A 20,480-nucleotide genomic window follows, 5' to 3' on the forward strand; every position below is an offset into this window, starting at 1 on the left:
GGCGGAACCAATCTAGGGCTCCGGCAGAGCTGTTCTGCCGGGGACACTTCCCTTCGGGAGGGGGAAATCATCGCCATCGTCATCACCAACGCTCCTCTCACCGGGAGAGGGCAATCTCCATCAACATCTTCACCAGCACCATCTCCTCTCAAAACCCTAGTTCATCTCTTGTATCCAATTCTTGTCTCCAAGTCCGGGATTGGTACTAGTAGGTTGCTAGTAGTGTTGATTACTCCTTGTAGTTGATGCTAGTTGGTTTATTTGGTGGAAGATCATATGTTCAGATCCTATATGCATATTAATACCCCTCTGATTATGAACATGAATATGCCTTGTGAGTAGTTACGTTTGTTCCTAAGGACATGGGAGAAGTCTTGCTATTAGTAGTCATGTGAATTTGGTATTCGTTCGATATTTTGATGAGATGTATGTTGTCTATCCTCTAGTGGTGTTATGTGAACGTTGACTACATAACACTTCACCATTATTTGGGCCTAGAGGAAGGCATTGGGAAGTAATAAGTAGATGATGGGTTGCTAGAGTGACAGAAGCTTAAACCCTAGTTTATGCGTTGCTTCGTAAGGGGCTGATTTGGATCCATATGTTTCATGCTATGGTTAGGTTTACCTTAATACTTTTGTTGTAGTTGCGGATGCTTGCAATAGAGGTTAATCATAAGTGGGATGCTTGTTCAAGTAAGAAAAGCACCCAAGCACCGGTCCACCCACATATCAAATTATCAAAGTACCGAACGCGAATCATATGAACGTGATGAAAACTAGCTTGACGATAATTCCCATGTGTCCTCGGGAGCGCTTTTCCTTATATAAGAGTTTGTCCAGGCTTGTCCTTTGCTACAAAAAGGATTGGGCCACCTTGCTGCACTTTATTTACTTTTGTTACTTGTTGCTCGTTACAAATTATCCTATCACAAAACTATCTGTTACCACTTATTTCAGTACTTGCAGAGAATACCTTTCTGAAAACCGCTTATCATTTCCTTCTGCTCCTCGTTGGGTTCGACACTCTTACTTATCGAAAGGACTACGATAGATCCCCTATACTTGTGGGTCATCACTGGACTAGCAGTTTCGCCTCCGTCGATCGCCACACACATCCATGAAATTCGTACCGTGTGTGCATAATTATGCACTCAAAATAGCTTGGGCATCAGCGGAGGCACAATACGGACAAGCCCATAGTACGGTTCGACCCTATATGGCCTTCCCCTTTTCTTTAATTATTTTTTCTCTTTTACCACTGGTGAATTAAAACCTATTCATCCTACGGACTTACAAGGACTCTTTTCGAGCCCGGTTTTGTATAAATAGCCCAAGACCATTCCTCTCAAGGAATCTCTCTCTCCAAGGCGAAAGCGGCGCAGACGTGCGGCAGGAGGTCCAAAGGATTTTGTAGACCAAAACTTTATTCAAGAACCTGTATAGAGCTTTTTCTCTTCTTCTTAGACCCCCGGCATGTAAAATGGCCTTGGTGATTATGGTGCCCTCTGTAAGATCACGTTTTGACATATCAATCAGATTCCAGTGAAAACAATTTTTATTCGGTATCGCCTTTATTCATAGACTGTATTTCGTCTCCTCAGTTGTCTCACTCACACACCTTGGCACAAAGTGCCAGGGGCTCTATATGGCCGCACATGTGTTGCCAAACAAAAGCCAGAATAGCTTTATAGCACAATTCGGCGTCCCGAGCTTGGCATTATATGCATCGGCATCGAATCATGTCTTTGGTCAATAGTTGGGTTCCCCGGCTCCTGTGTTTGCTACCTGACGTTCCGTTTGTTCGGCCAGCGTAGTAAAGGGAGAACTACTGCGATTGTGTTTCTGGTTCGTCCAGTCAAGCACCTCAGTAGAGAAAGCCGAAAACTGACTGTCATGATGCGGCGAGAGCTAGTCAGCCACTCGGCGACTTATTAAAATCTTTAGCGATTGTTTCCGTATTACACGAAGGACTGTTTTTCCGGTCACATACGTAACGCATCCGCATCCGGATAGCCGCGTACATACCAGGGACTATCTTCTAGCCCCATCGTCAAACTCCTATGGCTAAGTGAGAGTGGTAAAGGCACATAGTCCGATTGCCTGGTTCGCCACACTGACACCTCCTTCACGGACCAAGACGTTGGGTCAAGTGTGATCATGTGCTATTCTGAACACCCCCCGTAGTATCTACGTGGGGGCTGAAGCCGACGACTGGAAAACTCTCAGGAATACAAAAACGCCGCACGGGAGGGAAGAACTTTCAGACAATGGCACAAATCTATCACAAAGCCTTAATATATAATGAAACCATCCGGGCAGTTCGGGTACATTCATTCAAACATAATGTCCTTTGAGCATTGACCCTCTATAAAGCGGGCGCCCTCGAGGACGTCTTCTAAGTAGCGCTCCGGCGTGCGGTGGTCCTTGCCTCCGGGAGGGCCCTCAACTGCAATATCGGCGGCCTTCATCTTCGCCTAGTGCATCTTGACGCGGGCGAAGGCCATCCGTGCACCTTCTATGCACATTGACCGCTTGATTGCGTCGATTCAGGGCACTGCATTGACAAGTCGCCGCACCAGGCCGAAATAGCTGCTCGGAATGGGTTCGGCTGGCCATAGCCGAACTATGACGTCCTTCATGGCCGCTTCGGACATCTTATGCAGCTCGGCCCACTGCGCCATTTGGACGTTTAGCAGCGCCGAGCGCTCCTACACCGCGAGCTGTGACCAGAATAGCTTCTCCATCGCATGTCCCTCCTGAGCCTGGAAGAATTGCGCGGCGTCGGCGGCACTCTTCGAAAGATCCACAAAAGCGTCTGGAGAAATCCACAGTCGATTAAGCAAGGCATATCTCTGATCGCCAAACTTAGTCTGTAAAAGAAAGGGCTTACCAGCCGCTATCTGTCCGGCCTGCCGGATCTCCTCGCGAGCCGCTCTGGATTCGGACCACGCGTCTTTGGCCTCCTAAAGGGCTTTGGCGAGTTCGGCTGCATTGTCTTTATTCTCCTTCTCGAGGGACTCGCACTTGCGGGCGGCGTCCTTGAGCTCTTGCTCTACTGCAGATATCTGCTCCTCGAACTGGCGCTGTGTGGCCTAATCGGCCTTCAAATCTGCAGCCGCCTTATCAGCGGCCGCATTGCTCACCCTGGCCTGCTCCTCGGCCCGGGCAAGTTCACCCGTGAGGGTCTCGACCTCGGCAGCGCCATCTGCAATTATGCACATAACAGTGTCTAAGTTTCAACCTAGTGTTCGCACATTCATATAGGCACAAACGGTATGTTCAAAACATACCTTGCGCCTCGTCAAGCCGCTTGTTAATGAGGACAATGTCCTCATCGGCCTGCTTTAGTTAGGAAACAATAGTGAAGCCTGTTTTTTCAATCAAATAAGTATGTTACTTCCTACGGATATCTATAGATCCTCGGTTCGCCCTTCTTCATGGGCCGACCAGAGTCTCAGGGGCTACTATCTATATACAGGCGTATTGTTCATATGGAAAGCGGCTAAAGACATTACATCGCATACCTCGAAGCCTGTTAGTAGGCTCGTGAAGGCTTCATTCAGCCCACTTTTAGCATACTGAATCTTCTCAACCACCGTACCCATCAAGGTACGGTGCTCCTCCAAGACGGACACACTTTGCAGTACATCCATCAGAGTGTCCAGCGCCTCCGGATTCATGGAGGTCGCCGTAGGAATAGGCGCTCCCCCCTCCCTTGAAGGGGGCCGCTCATCCGACTCCGGATCCATCTCCGGAGCGGTATTCGGCTGGGGGCCGAACAACCCAGGACCCCCATCCCCGGTCTTCACGGGGGTCGCGCCCCCCGTGTCCCCAACGGCCGAGGTATTACCCTCTAGCGCCGTATTGTTGGTCCCCTGATCCGCTCCGCCTTCTTTGTCCATACCTGTTTAAAGGGTGGAATTGTTAGTGTATCCCCTTGGATTAACGAACCAAGCTATAGGCGGAAGCTTAGCCCTTATCGAGGGGGTGGTTGCAGTCAAGGCCAATGTCTTCGGACGTCTCCGGCCATGACTTTTGAGATTTAAAGAGCAATTTCCAGATCTCTTTGTGCGTCATGCTGAAGAATCATTGCAGAGTTCGCGGTCCTTCCGGATTAAACTCCCACAAACGGAGAGGCCGTCGCTGGCAGGGAAGAGTTCGGCGGATGAGCATCACCTGAACCACATCAGTGAGGCAGGTGTTCTTCTCTATGATACTTTTGATGCACTTTTGCAGCATCAGCACCTCATCGGTCGATCCCCAGTCTGGACCCTTGTTGGTCCATGACGCGAGTCGTAGAGGGGGTCCGGATCTGAATGCAGGAGTGGCCGCCCACTTGGTACCACGGGGTTCAGTGATATAGAACCACTCCTGCTGCTATGTCTTGACGGCGTCCACAAAGGCCCTTTTAGGCTAGATAGCATGAGGAAGCTTGCTCACCATGGCCCCGCCGCAATCCGCGTGCTCCCTATCGACCACCTTCGGCTTCACGTTGAAGACCTTGAGCCATAGGCCGAAGTGTGGGGGGATGCGGAGAAATGCCTTGCACATGACGATGAACGCCGAGATGTGGAGGAAGGAGTTCGGGGCTAGATCGTGAAAATCTGGCCCATAATAGAACATGAGGCCATGAACAAAGGGGTGAAGGGGAAACCCTAACCCACGGAGGAAGTGAGGGATGAACATGACCCTCTCGCCAGGCTCTAGAGTAGGGATGACTTGCCCCTTAGCCGGGATCCTGTGTCGATTTCCGCGGTTAAGTACCTCGCCTCCCGGAGTCCCTGGATATCCTTCTTCGTCACGGAAGAGGCCACCCACTTGCCCTGAGAGCCGAATTCGGACATGGTCGGAGAACGTGGTGGCAATGGAGAAAGATTGAGACTTGGGCGCTGGAGCTCAAAGATGGGAGGACTAAGGAGGGAGAAGGCGTGGGGTAAAATACGGGTCCTTATCCCTTTATAAAGGCGACGAATATCAAGCGACCTCGCGCAAGCCTTAAAATTTTCCTATTCCCAAGGGGTCGGGTGGATGGCACGGTTGGATTACCCAAGCCCTCATTGATGAAAATCCCGCAATAAGGGGACACGATATCTGCCTTGACAAGACGTGTCACTGGAAGTTGCGTCTCGAAATGTGAAACGGGAGGTTGAAAAACGATTCGAAATAATGAAGTGGCCAGACATAATGTCTCACCGAAAAAGCTGTCAGAAGACATGACCCATTTTTGTTTAAGTATTTTGCCCTTGTGATTCAGGGTTGTGACTATTGTACAGAGTCGGATATAGTTCTTTTGGTCAAACTACTTTGAAGTGTTCGGAGGAGGAACCCGCCTTGTAATGCCGAAGACGATCTGCGCGTCGGACACATCATCATTGAAGCCTGGTTCAGGGGCTACTAAGGGAGTCATGGATTATGAGGTCCTCGGGTGTTCGGGCTATGTGACATGGGTCGGACTGGTGGGCCGGGAAGATACGGAATAGAAGGCTTCCCCCTGAGTCCGGATGGGACTCTCCTTGACGTGGAAGGCAAGCTTGGCGTTCGGATATGAAGATTCCTTTCTATGTAAACCGACTCTGTACAACCCTAGCCCCCTCCGGTGTCTATATAAACCGGGGGGTTTAGTCCTTAGAGCCAATCATAATCATACAGGCTAGACATCTAGGGTTTAGCCATTACGATCTCGGGGTAGATCAACTCCTGTAACCCCTATACACATCAAAGTCAATCAAGTAGGAAGTAGGGTATTACCTCTATTAAGAGGGCCCGAACCTGGGTAAACAACGTGTCCCCTGCCTCGTGTTACCTATGATCCTTAGACGCACAGTTCGGGACCCCCTACCCGAGATCTGCCAGTTTTGACACCGACAACGACTTGGTCCTCTTTTTTTCTTCCAAACAAATCTCACTTCGTACGTACAACCCTACCTCGCGCTTCGGCCTGGCACTAGTGGAGAAAAGCCTAGCTATGGCGTGCCAAAAACAGCCTTGGTGGCGTGGACACCCGACTCCACCAATATGGCGCCAGTGTTAAAATTTAGCGCTGGCGTTGGCACCTACGGCATCAGTATTTTGGACGGTAATGGCGTGGCCTGTTTTCCACGCCAGCAATATTAGTCATCAATTATGACGTTCCATGTTTTACCGACGCTAGTATTTTTATTTTCAAATTTGAAATAAAAGCTCTACATCAGTGATTTCAGCCACAATGATAGCATAATCTAGTTTCAGAATAGTCACTAAATCAACTATATATAAATAGTCCCAATGACAGCATTTAAGTTCAACAATGCACTTGTTGATATAGTTCAACAAAGTAGGCAAAGTAGCACACATATGAATGTACAAGTTCAAATAAATAGAGGTGATAATAACATGATATATATCTTCCATGCAAGCCAACTAGCTTACTACGACTTTTCGGCGGGCGGAGTCAGGGTCATAGTCCGGAGTAAGTGCACCATCATCGCTGTCAGCAGGCTTGTTGTAGACCATGATCTCGTCACGATCGTAGTTGAGGTAGAACGTGGCTCTCTCCCCAGCTTCCATCTCGTAAGCATCTGCAAGGGCTTTCCAACCAGGGCAACCGAAGTAGGTGTGGTTTGCATCGTTGGTGACAAGACAATTGAATTTTTGGGTCGTCAGCATCTTCATGAGGGTGCACTGAAATGTGATGGTGGCATCAACTAGAACTTTAAAGTTCTCTAAGAAGTCACGCCTTGCCCCGCAAGGGATGACCTTAGCAAAATTGAAAGAAAGAAGTAGCTAGCTAGTTACACAATTGTCTTGTCATGCATGAAACTCAATCAAAACATGTTCAAACTAAAACATACCATCCTAGTGAGGAAGTCGTTCGGCAGATCTATGAAGAACTTCTTATCCCTTTGGCATCTCACCGAACCATAGGTCTCACATGGGGCATCCATTTACTGCTTTCATGCATGAAGTTGAGAAAAATAAGCATACATAAGATGCACATAAATATAATGCAACATAATAAGCAGTTAGTACGAACTAGCGCTATCCGCCCACTAGTTATTAACACATACGTACGTAATTGTAATAAAACAGTTCTACAAACCATGCGTAGTTCAAACATAAAACATGCATAAAGTTAAACAGTTCATATGAAATAGGTAGCGCGCTAAGCTAGTGGCCAGAGGGACCGGCCTCATGGTCGTGCCTAGTCGACCTACGACGACACCCCTGTTGACCCTCCTCCTCACGCTCCAAGGCATCCCAGTCCATTTGATCCTCCTCTGCGCTCTTCCTGGCTGCATACTGAAGTAACATCATCTTGTTGGCCTCCACGAGTTTGTCATCTCTCGCAAGCTCGCTCACCAATGGGTCGAAGAACTGCATCTTGGCCTCTTTACTCTCCTTATCCTCAACCCTAGTGCATATCCTCATGTCCTCGGGCGCGAGGAACAGCGCGAACTCACGACACTCAGGGAAGTTCAGATTCCCCTTCCTAAAAGAACTCTACTGCCATGGCATCATAAGCGCGCGCCGCTAACTCCGGGGTGTCCCAATGGCCAAGTTCATGGACGACATTGTCCTTCCTAATGGTGGCATAGTACTTATTTCCCTTGTGTCGCACACCACGAAACTTCAAGGCCATCTGTGATGATGCATATACATATATAACTAAACAAGTTAGTAAAAATGGGCATATTAACGAGAAATACAATAGTCTACAACTACACACTATACATTCTTTCACCACAAGTACACTACTAGAAATACAATAAAATTACACTATCTAAAATCATAGTCTACAAGTACACTACATTATTTCACCACAAGTACACTACTAGAAATTTAATAAAATTATACTATCTAAAATCATAGTCTACAACTACACTATATTATTTCACCACAAGTACACTACTAGAAATTTAATAAAATTACACTACCTAAAATCATAGTCTACAACTATGCTAAAATTTTACACTACTCGTATACACAAAATTCTATTTTTTTTCTACACTACTATTACACTACACTAAGTAGAACTCACCCGCCGCGGTGGTAGACAGCGAGGAGGCGTTGCGGGCGACGGGGCCGGGGGCGGTGGCAGGGGTGGATGCGGAGGCGGCGGCGGCAGGGACGGGGGCGGTGGCGAGGCGACGACGACGGGGGCGGGGACTTCGGCGGTGGAGGCGGGGGCGACGGCGACGGGGGCTTCGGCGGTGGAGGCAGATGCGACGGGGACTTCAGTGGTGGAGGCGAAGGCGGTGGAAGCAGCGGAGGCAAGGGCGACCGGGGAGGGGGCGGCAATTTAATGGGGATCGCCGGTTGTGGGTTGGGGGGCTTAATTTAATCAATATCTCCTGCGAGGGGCGGCGGGGTAATTGCTGGCGTTGGCCTACGCGGCCAACACCATTGCTATCTTATTGTTTAGTTTATTAATATAGATGTTTAGTCTATTGTTTTATTTTCCTATTGTTATTTTTACTAATTATTTTTACTAATTATTTTATTTTCCTATTGTTTATTATTTTATTGTTTTATTTTCCAACATCGATCGTTCTCATTAATCTAGCATAGATACATAATAGTTGAAGGATTAAAATAATAACACATATATATAACTTCTAGTACTACACACTCTTGATCTAGACTAAGAACATCATCAGTGTAATGATTCCCATGAGAAAAAAAGCTGGCACCGATCTAGCAGGGAGAACGAGGCCAAGCATAACACCACCTAAAAGGGAATACTGAAGCATCTTGAATTTTTGGATTTGGCCGCGCATCACATTAGTCTTCAGCTGCATCTCATCTAACTGTTGCCTTAGTTCACCAATGGAGTACTAGAACAACTCGCTCACGTACTTCTGCACGAGATCAACCCATATCCATGTGTAGCAATATTTTGTCCCTAACACCTATGGATCACAATATACACACACATATATTAATGATTGCGAATTGTGCAAATTAGTAGAATATCGAGGTATTTTCTGTCATATTACGTACCTTTCCACGATTACCGCAGTTGTAGAACTCTTGCTCTGTATTACTTTGTGTGTGCGACATATGCTTATCAGCAGGTCGTCCACAACCGCTAAAAAGCAACACAGGTGCCCTCGCTCGATTCCTGGCAGCTTCGGCGCCGGTGGCATAGCTGCCGAATCGTCGAAGGGACGTCCCGCTGCAGCGGGATGGTTCGCCAGACAGGGCTGGCTGCATTGGCCGTGGAGAGCGCATGTCATGGCCAACCGGGCGAGATGAGAGCTCAGCCAAGGCGGCGGAGTCCCAAACTTGTGAGCCACGCTGACGTGGGCTCGAACTGGCGGCTCGTGCCGATTCGGCAAGCTCCGGTGGGTCCATTGTTACCAAAGCAGCTAACTAAGAGGGAGTAGAATTTTGTAGAGAATGGAAGTGAATGTGATAAGAAGGGCCAACACACATATATATATAGGCACAACTTAGTGTTGGCGTTCCGGGCAAAGACACGACACCACAATGTAAAGTATCTAGGGCGTGTTTATAAATCAAACGACAGCAATATGCTGCAACTGGTCACGACAACTGGGCCCACATAGTAGTGGCGCAGGATGTATTGCCAGCGTCAGCAATAGCAGCTTATAGCTGGTGTACCAATTTGGCATGCGCCAGCACTATTTGGAAAAAATAGTGCTCGTGTTGATGAGAAATGGCGTGCCACAAACGGAACTTGTGGCTAGCCATTTTTCCACTAGTGTGGTGCGGCTAGCCCCACCTGGGCCAGCTTGCCAGATGGGCTGCTTGCCCGGACCGCTGCTCTACAGCGCCAGCCAAACATGGGCGTTGCCTGCCCTGCACTAGCGCCCTGTCTGACCTCCGCGTGGCCTGCCAAGCTACGCACGCCAGCCGCCTGTACTGGGTCTGCCGCCGGAATTCCCTATTGGACGCACGTTGCGTCAAAGTGTCGACTTTTCGCACAGAGACCTGGTGTTCGAGCGATGACTTGGGCCGGCCCATTAAAGCGTTGCCGCGATTCCAGTTTTGGGAACATTCTAGAGTTTCCCAGCCGCTTTTTCTGGTTTTGGGAACCTTCTAGAAGGTTCACCGAACCGGTTTTTTGTTTCTTTTTTATCTATCTTTTTTCTTTTTAGTTTTTCTGTTTATTCTTCTTTCTTTTCTTTTCCTTTTGTTGTTTCTTTCTTATTTTTGTTTATTTTTCATTTCTTCCATTTTTTTCTTTTTCAAGTTCATATTTGTTTTTATAATTTAATTTTTTTAGATTTTGAAAAATGTTCACCTTTTAAAATATATTCACAAATTCAAAAAATGTACATGACTTTCAAAACATGTTCATGTATTTCAAAATTTGTTCAGAAATTAACAAAATGTTCATATTTCAAAAAAACTTCTGGAACTGTAAAAAATGTTTGCGGTTGCAAAATTTGGTCCAAAATTTCAAATATGTTCGTGTTTGAAAATTTGTTCAGGAATTTTTAAAAATGTTCGTCGTTTCAATTTTTTGTTAGATATTTCATGAAGTTCAAAAAATGTACAGTACTTTCGAAAAATGTTCATGTATTCCAAAATTTATTCACAAATTTAGAAAATGATCATATTTCAAATAAACTTCTGGAATTGCAAAAAATTGTTTGCGGTTGCAAAATTTTGTCCGAAATTTTAGAAATGTGCGCGTTTGAAAACTTGTTCAGGAATTTTTGAAAATGTTCGTGGTTTCAATTTTTTGTTAGATATTCCATGAAGTTCCATTTTCAAATTTTTGTTCAAATATTCAAAAAGTGTTCAAGATTTCCATTTTTTGTAATTTCATGAAATGTTCCATTTTTTAAGTCTTTGTTTAAAAATTGAAGAGAAAATGCGTTTAAAATTTTGTTCAGAATTTCATAATTTGTTCATTAATTCAAAGAATGGTTCACGTTTTTCAAAAACATTTTCCGTGATTTCAAATTTTTTGTTCGCATATGCAAAAAAATGTTCCCGTCTACGAAAATTTGTTCAGAAATTCAAAAAATGTTCGCACTTTTTCAAAATATACACCTTCAGAAAAAATGTGCACTTTTTTAAGATGTTCCCCTCTACAGTAACTAATTCTGATTCAATAAGTAGACATGTTCGGTTGTACGGGTGTGCTAAGTTATTTCAGATGCGCGATGTTCTATTGCATGCAATGCTTGTCAGTTGGAGTGGCTGGGAGCACGCGTTCGTAAGTCGTTGGTCGCTTGTTCGAGCCCTGCCATCGCGCATGCCTCTCCTTTTGCTTTCTTTTCCTTACAACGGTACAGCGCAATGGGCCGGCCCAGTCAGGCTACTTCCTTGTGCGTGGCAACGCCAGTTTTGATGCAAAGAGCATCCAATAGGTGCTCCCTTTGCCGCCGCCCGTACGCTACCGATCCGATCTCGACGGAAGTCGAACGTATCGAGGATTTCCGCTGTACGCTGCACTGACGACGTCTTTAGATCACTTCCGTCCGCTGCGACCACGTTGACAATAATCATGACATCGAATCTCCTCCTCTAGACGAACGCCTCACACCTAGCTTTGATACCACTTGTTAGAATAAAACTGAGGCGTTATCAAGGACCAAGCAATCACACCAACACGACATCGAGATTTGTTAACGAGTTTCGGCGATATGGCTACATCTCGGGGCCTGACTATGGGCGCTCCTCCCTGTGACACCGACACAATACCGTACACCGGCCACCCGGTTCGGTTCGGTTCTCTCTGCGTGTGCATGTGCATGCTTTCTCCCTTAATTTTCTGACGATGATCGGCTCCGTGAGTGTGCGTGTCGACATGCAGGGGTGGAGGGCGTGGCCGTGGAGGTGGACAAGGGATCCATGACTATCGTCGGCCGCTTCGACGCCAAGAAGCTTAGGGACCGCGTCGCCTCGAAGACCAGGAAGAAGGTCTAGCTCGTCGGCGGCAAAGACAACAAGGGTGGCGGTGGTGGGGACAAGAACAAGTGCGCCGACGGCGAGGGCAAGCAGGTGCCGGACAAGAAAGGAGGAGGAGAAGGAGCAGGACGACAAGTGCGGCGGCAATGTCGGGAAGGGCAAGGACGGCAAGGACAACAAGAAGCCAGCCATGTTTTGTCCTTGAATCCTATCTATTCTCTTCAGTCTACTCGCATCATGTCCCGCTCCCATCTGTTGCAGTGTTTTGCTGATGAGATTGCTCTGCTCGACTAATCATTCGATTTGGTTCATGGCAGCCGGTGATCGTCACGGTGGTGCTCACCGCCGGCCTCCACTGCGTCGGCTGCATGCACCACATCCGCTGCAAGCTCTTCAAGATCAAAGGTATCCGCAGCTCCTCCTCCACTTGCCTCGTCCTGCATGCACGCTAGGTTCTCGACTGAATTCCCCGTCCGTGCGCATTCACATCGCCGAGCACGCAAACTCCACGGAGGGGGTCCGACCTGCTCCAGGGCGCGTTCGGCTCCCTCGTCTCGGCCACAGCTTCACCTGCCCGCTCGAGACCGGCTCCTCCTCCACGGCCGTTGCTGGGGCCGCGTGGTAGCGCCGTGCAGGCAGCCTTCGCCAACGCCTCTGTTCTCGTCACTCGCCGCGGGGGGCTCCCAAGCGTGCGGCATGGTGTCTGCTTGGTGCTCTGCTCCAGCTCGGGCGCGGGCGTGCTCCCATAGAGCGACCTCGACCCCCACAGGCTCGCCGTCGGCGACTCACACGCGTGCGGGCTCCGCACCGCGACCACACCGCAGTGTGCTAGAGCCGAGGACACCCTTTTATTTGTCCCACTCCAGCAGCCAGCTGACAGGTGGGCCTTTGTGTGCAGGGATTTTTTGCAAAATGCGATGCCACGTTGTGCACAGTCATCGCCGCGTGGCGATTGACCAGTCAACCATATGCCAGTCAACAAAAAAGGTACACAAAATCATACATGGGACCGTCCTTTAACAAGTTTAGAGACCATATTTCGGGTATTTTGATGTATATACAAGTACTAAAGTGGGTTCCAGCACAAGTTTAGGAACCGCAGGTGAAATTTTCTCATCCATATTACGCTGAAGAAAAAGGCTAATCCACTGCCTGAAAATAAAACTAATTTACAGTAGAATATACTACTCACCTTGGCGACATATTTTTATAGAAGAAACAACTTGAGTCCGAGACTTGAACCTAGGTGGGCTCACTGCACACCCGCACAGCTTACTAACAGAGCGACATTATGTTTTTCAAACATAGTTATAATAACTTGGAAATTCATCAGGGTTTCTCCACACATACAGAACTTGGAAATTCAGCAGGGTTTCAACAACATAACAAACTTGGTTCCAGCAGGAGTTTTAGCAATTCCTTCGAATCAGCTTCAACGCCTTTAGAAATCCAACATGACGCTACCCAACTCCCAAAATCAGACAAAACCTAAAGCGGAGAAAGGGGGATTCTTCCTCGGCAGAAAGCCCTGAACAGCATCGCGGGTCACAGCCCACTGCCTATTTCCCTCTCGCCGGCTTCATTCCAGAACAGAAGATCGTGAGGAATTTCAATTACTTACCATTTTTGTCCCCTCCGGCGCGAGAACAAGGAGGGGTTCGCAGCAGGCCGCCGCCGCGCCGCGCAGCACCTCGACCTGCCTCCGAGGCGCTGGGGGCGTCGTCGACGGAGTAGCCGGGGTTTGACGGCGATGAGCCCGATCTCGCGCCCCGCCTCCTCTTTTGCTGCGCTGCGCGTCGTGGTCTCTGCTGCGCTCTGGCTTTTGCTTTTATGATCAGCGGGTGGCAGAGAGGAGGGAGGAGGCGGCGAGGGCGAGGAGGGAACTCGGGTTTTTGGGGAGAGATGGAAAAGACTATGACTGTATGCCGTTTCTGGAAACTGACGAGACGACGCGTTTCAATCGCTGGACATTCACTGGTGGGTGAGTGGGTGGGTGGGCAACAAATTTTGTTTTTCTCATGTATACGTATATACCAAGCAAAATGAGTGAATCTATATTCTAAAATATGTTTATATATATCCGTATGTGGTAGTCAATTTAAAATCTCTAAAAAGACTTATATTTAGGAACGGTGGAGGTAGATTCATCCTTATCAAAACACGCATGCACAACTTACTCGTATGAGCACCTAATTATCGGGAACGTCACCTCCCACCTAACGCAAATCACCGGAAGGTTTGGAATAAATCCATGAAAATGAAAGCACCACTCTCAAGTCTGAGACTTGAACTCTGTTGGACAGAGGATATTATTGTTCTCCTAATTATCCAACCACACATTGGTTCGCGAAACAAATTTTGTTGGACAACAACATATCATTATTCGCGAACCAACCTGTGGTTGGATGGTTAGGTGGACAGTGGTATCCCTAGCCCATCAGGGTTCAAGTCCTAATGCTCGCTTCAGGATTTTCGGCGATACGTGTTCAATATGAGGAGACGTTCCCGTCGACTACGAGGCGTCTATGATGACTTCGTAAAATCTCAAGATGATATGCCGGCTTAGTCTCTCAGAGGTGCTCAAAAGGATAGGGTGTGCATGTATGCATTCATAGAGGTAAGTGTATGAGCGTATATATGAGCGCTTGTGTTGATGTTAAAAAACATTTCATTCTTTGTGAACCAACATGTGGTTGGATGATTAGAGGTACAGTGGTATCTCCAGCCCATCAGGGTACAAGTCTTGGTGCTCGCATTATTCCTGAATTTATTTTAGGATTTCCGGCGATGCGCTTTCAGTCGGAGAAGACGTTCGCATCGACGACTAGGAGCCTACGATGACTTCGTAAATCTCAAGATGATATGCCAGCTCAGTCTCTCAAGCTGCTCATAGGGGTAGGATGTGCGTGTGTGCGCTCATAGGGGTGAGTGTATGCGCGTGTATATGAGCGCTTGTGTCTGTACTGATATTTAAAAAAATGTTTCATTCTTCTTTACCATAATAATAATAATACACTTTTAATATTTACATCAGCAAATATTCATGAAATCGTGATTGCTTTGAAATTAGGCAGAATATTAATTGCCCGCATATATTAGGTAGGATATTATATACGCATTAATTGTATGACTAGCCCTCATGTTGATACTTGGTATAATATTAATTGGGCGTTGAACACGTCAAACGCTCACCATTGGGGCAAGGACGAGACTTGCCTGCTCCCCGCGCGTGCGCCCATCCATGCTCCCGCATACGTGGCTTGATTTGATTGGAACAAAATAAGGCCCGGCCTCACCCCCTTAAAATCAGGGGGGAGATGATTAGATTAGAAAGGAAAAAGGAAAAAAGACAGCCGTAGGATGAGGTGGGAGCACGGATGGGAGCATGGGGAGGGAGCAAGCAAGCCGGATCCTTGGGGCAATCTAGGTCGTTGATTGAACTGGTTTGATGGTCAAGATTGATTTGATACGTCCTTTTGGGTCTTTTATATTGGTATATCTCAACTACTTCAAAAGAACGTAAGATTTTCATTTCACCTCTTTTTCATCCAATTTTTTATATACATCTCACTCTTTTCTTCTCCTCTTTGATTTTTCCCTCCCATTTGTGATTTTTATCCTATCAATTCTCCCTAAAAATAGAATCAATTGTCCCATGTTTTATTAACTTACCATAAGAAAAACAAATTCTGTTTGGTAAGCCATTAAATTCTTAGCAAATAAGTACTTAACAATAAAATATCTATCTTCTCTACTTACTTAAAAAGAACGTAAGGTTCTCATTTCACCTCTTTTTCGTTCAACTTTCCTTATATACGTCCCACTCTTTCCTTCTCCTCTTTGATTTTTTCCTCCCATCTCTGATTTTTCTCCTATCCATCATCCATAAAATAGAATCAATTGTCTCATGTTTTATTAACTTATCATAATAAAAACATATTATGTTTGGTAAGTCATTAAATTCTTAGCAAATAAGTGCTTAACAACAAAATGGCAGGTAAATCATGACGATTGCATAAAAAAAATTCCTAGTAACTAGGCCAAAGATGATTGACTTCATACCATTGGTGGATTGCTTGGAAAGAAGGACAGCAAGTTCCTCCTTCCTCAATCAGGGTGAAAGATTGCAGTTTCTAAACTACGCTTTGTCCTCTATGCCCATATTCCATCTTGGCAGTTTGTTAGTCCCCCCTAGAATTTTAACAACTGGAGAGAATCCAGAGACAATGTCTATGGAGAAAGCATAGAGATGAGCCCTCTCCATCTTTAGCAGCATGGGACCTGATCTGTAGGCCTAAAAGCAAGGGGGGGTTAGGGATTTTGAACTTGGGGGTCTAGAATATTGCTCTGTTGCTCAAGCATATGCATAAGTTTTTGAGCAAGATGGATCTGCCATGGGTATCTCTTGTTTGGAATACATATTATCATGGGAGGGTACTAGAGGGTACTGCCAGTTGTGGATCTTTTTGGTGGAAAGATATATGCAAAATGCTGGATCATTTCAGAAACACAACTGGGGTGCAAATTAACTCCGGAGATTCAGTTCTGTTTTGTTCTGACAGATGGAAGCTTGGTGATTCTGTGACAACCTTGCAATCAAGGTTTCCAAGGCAATTTTCTTATGTGTAAGATCCATGGATAACTGTAGCTGAAGCCTTTCAAGCACATGATATCTCAGAGATGTTTCATTTACCTTTGTCTGAACAGGCATATCATGAATATATGGCAATTCAGGCAATGATGACCACTCACAACAGAGATTTGGATGCAAATGATATATGGTACTGGCAGGGGACATGCAATGCTTTTAAACCTAAGATATTCTATTCCTTCATGCATTCTACCTTGTCATTTAATCCTCTACTGCTATGGATCTAGAAATCATCATGCACAATGAAAATAAAAGTGTTTGCTTCGATGTTGATCATGGACAGGCTTGTCACTAAAGATATGGATATGAGGCATTGGCATATGGATGATGGGGTTAATTGTGTTCTTTGTCCTCTGCTGACAAGGGAAAACAGAGGCCATCTTATCTTCCACTATAATTTTAGTGTGAGAGTCTGGAATTATCTTCAAATCTGTTGGCCACAAGGAGATGATATGAGCAACATTGTGCTGCAAGCTAAACGAGATTTTGCAAAACCTTTCTTCACTGAGGTGGTTTTTATTGCCTACTGGAACATCTGGATAGTCAACAATGCTAAGGTGTTCAGTCATGAAAGGCCTAGCTTTAATAAATGGAGAAGTGCTTTCATCCATGATATTACTCTCATGCAGCATAGAATCAAACATGTCTTTAGAGATGAGTTCTTGAGATGGATTTCTTTTCTGCCTCCTTAAGGTATTGTCTTGTAGTTCACTAGTTTTTCAGTTCTCTAGTTTTTTACTTTACCACTTTGATTACCTCTTGTAATCCATGTAATTTGTAACTCTTTTTGGCAATAAAGTTAAAGTGTTGTGGGGGGGGGGGTTCCCTACAGTTTACAGTCAAAAAATAATAACAATCTGAATTAGAAGCTAGTAACAATAGCCTGAATTTTTCAGTGAATCCCAAGTGAGGTGGTTGTTGTGTTGGATAGATGTGCCCTTGATTGGATACTTCATAGAAATTCATCAGCATAGACACATAATTCAAAAGATCACCTTGGTATAATTCTAGTCGAATATCTTAACACACTTACTGCACTTGAACAATAAGATTTTCACAGAAGCCTGGAAAATAGGCATTTAGTTCTAATACGATCCTTAGAAAAAAACAAATATGGTATCAACATAAACCTTTTATGCTCCTACTAAATAAATTGCTTTCCCTTACCTTTGACTTTAGACATCGTATTCTCCGTTCCAAAAGTGGCATCTTAAAGCACTTACTACACTTGAACAATGCGATTTTCACGAAAGCCTGTAAAATAGGGATTTAGTTCTTATATGCTCCCTAGAAAAAGCAAAAATGGTATCAACAAAAAACCTTTATGCTCCTACTGAATAAATTACTTTTCCTTACCTTTGAATTTAGACCTCTTCTTCTCCGTTCCAAAAGTGGTATCTTAACACACTTACTGTACTTGAACAATAATGAGATTTTCGCAGAAGCCTGGAAAATAGGCATTTAGTTCTAATATTCTCCCTAGGAAAAACAAAAATGATATCAACAGAAACCTTTTATGCACCTAATGAACAAATTATTTTTCTTTACCTTTGATTCTAGATTTCTTCTTCTCCGCTCCAAAAGTGGCATCATAATGGACTTACTACACTTGAACAATGATATTTTCACGGAAACCTATAAAATAGGAATTTAGTTCTAATACGCTCCCTAGAAACGACGAAAATGATATCAACAGAAACCTTTTATGCTCGTACTGAATAAATTACTTTTCCTAACCTTTGATTTTAGATCCGTCTTCTCCGTTCCAAAAGTGGAGTCTTAACGCACTTAGTGCACTTGAACAATAAGATTTTTCGTAGAAGCCTGGAAAATAGGCATTTAGTTCTAGTATGCTCCCTAGGAAAAACAAAAATGATATCAACAGAAACCTTTATGCTCCTAGTGAATAAATTACTTTTTCTATGTTTTATTTTAGACCTCGTGTTCTCCGTTCCAAAAGTGGCATCTTAACGCACTTATTGCACTTGAACAATGAGATTTTCACAGAAGCCTCGAAAATAGGCATTTAGTTCTAATATGCTCCCTAGAAAAAACAAATATGGTATCAAGACAAACCTTTTATGCTCCTAATGAGTAAATTACTTTTCCTTACCTTGGATTTTAGACCTCGTCTTCTCCGTTTCAAAAGTGGCATCTTAACGTGCTTACTGCACTTGAATAATGAGATTTCCGCAGAATCCTGGGTAACATGCATTTAGTTCTAATTTGCTCCCTATAAAAAAGGGTATGAGTAGAAACCTTTTTTGCTCCTAGTGAATAAATTAATTTTCCTTACCTTTCACTTTGGATCTCGTCGTCTTAGTTCGAGATGTAAATGGAGCATGGCCTAATAGTTGGGCAGCGACTGTGGTTCGTCGGCAATACGCGAATGGTGTAGCGCGTAGGTGCCTTGGAATACCACAGATCTGAACTAAGAGGAAAACATAGATGATGGATCATAATTATGAGGGCAAACATATCAAGAGAGTGGCGGTGGCAGCAGTGGGTGGAGGAGAAGATAGTTAGATCTAGAGAATGTTCGTGGTTGCGGTGGAGGAGAAGATTGTTTGGTCTAAAGAGTGGTGGTGGCAGCGAAGGGTGGAGGAGAAGATTGTTAGGTCTAAAGAGTGGTGGTGGCGGTGAAGGGTGGAGGAGAAGATGGTTAGATCTAGAGAATATTGGTGGTTGAGGTTGGAGGAGAAGATAATTAGGTCTCGAGAGTGGTGGCGGCGGTGGGCGGGGGAGAAAATAGTTAGGTCTAATGTTGATGGTTGTGTCATGTGGGGCGAGGTGGCTTTATAGCTGTGCGGTTTGGGACTAGGAGCGCGGCTGCGATCCGTGTGATGCGGGGTGCGGGGCATCGAGTGAGAGATGGGTGGCGGGGAATGGGAAAAAGGGTTGCGCGGATACATGACATGGCGTGGGAGGTGTGTTTCATTTTTTATGGTGAGGCGGGGTGCGGCGATGCGAGGAGGACGTTCATCTTGGGTAGGTGGATGGGAGGTAGGACCAAATGGTTTTTGGATGGATTGTGTTTGTGCACGGCGTTGCTCGGCGCCACAAATTTTCGGATGGATTTCTGGTTGGTGGGCCCGTGAGGTGTGTGCCTGTGATGAGACTAGTGCGAAGGTGTAAACTTGGGTTATTGCTAGAACAATTTGGAAAGCATATTTCTATATCTTTCCATGGTCAATTGATATCACTGCGTTTCTTTCAAGTATTGTATAACACACCTCAACAAAAAGGCTACTCCATCTGTTCAATTGATATTGGGGTGTTTCGCAACTAGCGGCTGATAGACCTCAAACGGATCTATAATTTTTGTTGTTCTATGATGTTATATTTGTTGGAAATATGCCCTAGAGGCAATAATAAAATGGTTATTATTATATTTCCTTGTTCATGATAATTGTCTATTGTTCATGCTATAATTGTGTTATCCGGAAATCGTAATACATGTGTGAATACATAGACCACAACATGTCCCTAGTGAGCCTCTAGTTGACTAGCTCGTTGATCAACAGATAGTCATGGTTTCCTGACTATGGGCATTGGATGTCACTGATAACGGGATCACATCATTAGGAGAACGATGTGATGGACAAGACCCAATCCTAAGCATAGCACAAGATCGTGTAGTTCGTTTGCTAGAGCTTTTCCAAATGTCAAGTATCATTTCCTTAGACCATGAGATTGTGCAACTCCCGGATACCATAGGAGTGCTTTGGGTGTGCCAAACGTCACAACGTAACTGGGTGGCTATAAAGGTGCACTATGGGTATCTCCGAAAGTGTCTGTTGGGTTGGCACGAATCGAGACTGGGATTTGTCACTCCGTATGACGGAGAGGTATCTCTGGGCCCACTCAGTAATGCATCATCATAATGAGCTCAATGTGACCAAGTGTTTGGTCACGGGATCATGCATTACGATACGAGTAAAGTGACTTGCCGGTAACGAGAT

The 20,480-nt window shown here is 45.4% G+C and overlaps 1 long non-coding RNA gene across 8 annotated transcripts; it reads right to left on the bottom strand.

Moving 5' to 3' along the window:
• Nucleotides 1-6,221: 6,221 nt before the first annotated feature.
• Nucleotides 6,222-19,370, bottom strand: LOC120968094 (uncharacterized). 8 transcript variants are annotated; one of them, XR_012189571.1, is made up of 10 exons: nucleotides 18,815-19,369; nucleotides 18,632-18,718; nucleotides 18,256-18,342; nucleotides 18,067-18,153; nucleotides 17,875-17,964; nucleotides 17,686-17,772; nucleotides 8,982-15,739; nucleotides 8,710-8,890; nucleotides 6,833-6,928; nucleotides 6,222-6,662 (listed from the first exon to the last, which is right to left on the bottom strand). It is a non-coding gene; the product is annotated as an uncharacterized lncRNA (long non-coding RNA). The 8 variants fall into 8 exon arrangements; XR_012189570.1 differs by having other exon boundaries at nucleotides 6,222-6,737; XR_012189573.1 differs by having other exon boundaries at nucleotides 6,222-6,928; nucleotides 18,632-18,751; nucleotides 18,815-19,370.
• Between the last annotated feature and the right edge of the window lie 1,110 nt (nucleotides 19,371-20,480).

The sequence above is a fragment of the Aegilops tauschii genome, chromosome 7 (genome assembly GCF_002575655.3).
Source record: "Aegilops tauschii subsp. strangulata cultivar AL8/78 chromosome 7, Aet v6.0, whole genome shotgun sequence".
Classification (NCBI taxonomy): Eukaryota; Viridiplantae; Streptophyta; class Magnoliopsida; order Poales; family Poaceae; genus Aegilops; species Aegilops tauschii.